Raw genomic sequence first — 477 nt, 5'->3', positions numbered from 1 at the left:
TGTTAAAGCTGTAGTGAAATTCTTCCTCTAATCATGTGGTTATTAAATAAATTAAAAAAACTAAATCTTCAAAAAAAAAGTCAAAGACCAGCTCCCAAATTCATACTTTACAGAGAATTTAGATATATACTTACAGTTATAATAGGATACATCCTGATAAATAACATACTAAGTTGGAAACACAGTAAGTTAAAATGCATTTAATATACCTTACCTATTGAACATCCTGACTTAACAACAAAGTACATAGTGTTGATTAACCACTATAGTTGACTTGGAACCACAGCTCGAGACACAAGGATCTCAAGAGAGTACAGTACCAAATAAAGCAACCTAGGAATGATCAAAATTTAAAGTATGCTCTCTACTGAATTTTGGTTGCTTTCATAAGATTTTGAGTTTAAAAAAACATTTAGTCCAACCAATGGTGAGTCAGGGACCATTTGTATATTTCAAAGAATGATCTGAAACCATGAG

Source organism: Nannospalax galili, unplaced genomic scaffold (genome assembly GCF_000622305.1).
Source record: "Nannospalax galili isolate Female #2095 unplaced genomic scaffold, S.galili_v1.0 scaffold705, whole genome shotgun sequence".
Lineage (NCBI taxonomy): Eukaryota > Metazoa > Chordata > Mammalia > Rodentia > Spalacidae > Nannospalax > Nannospalax galili.
Note: the sequence above shows the minus strand (reverse complement) of the source record.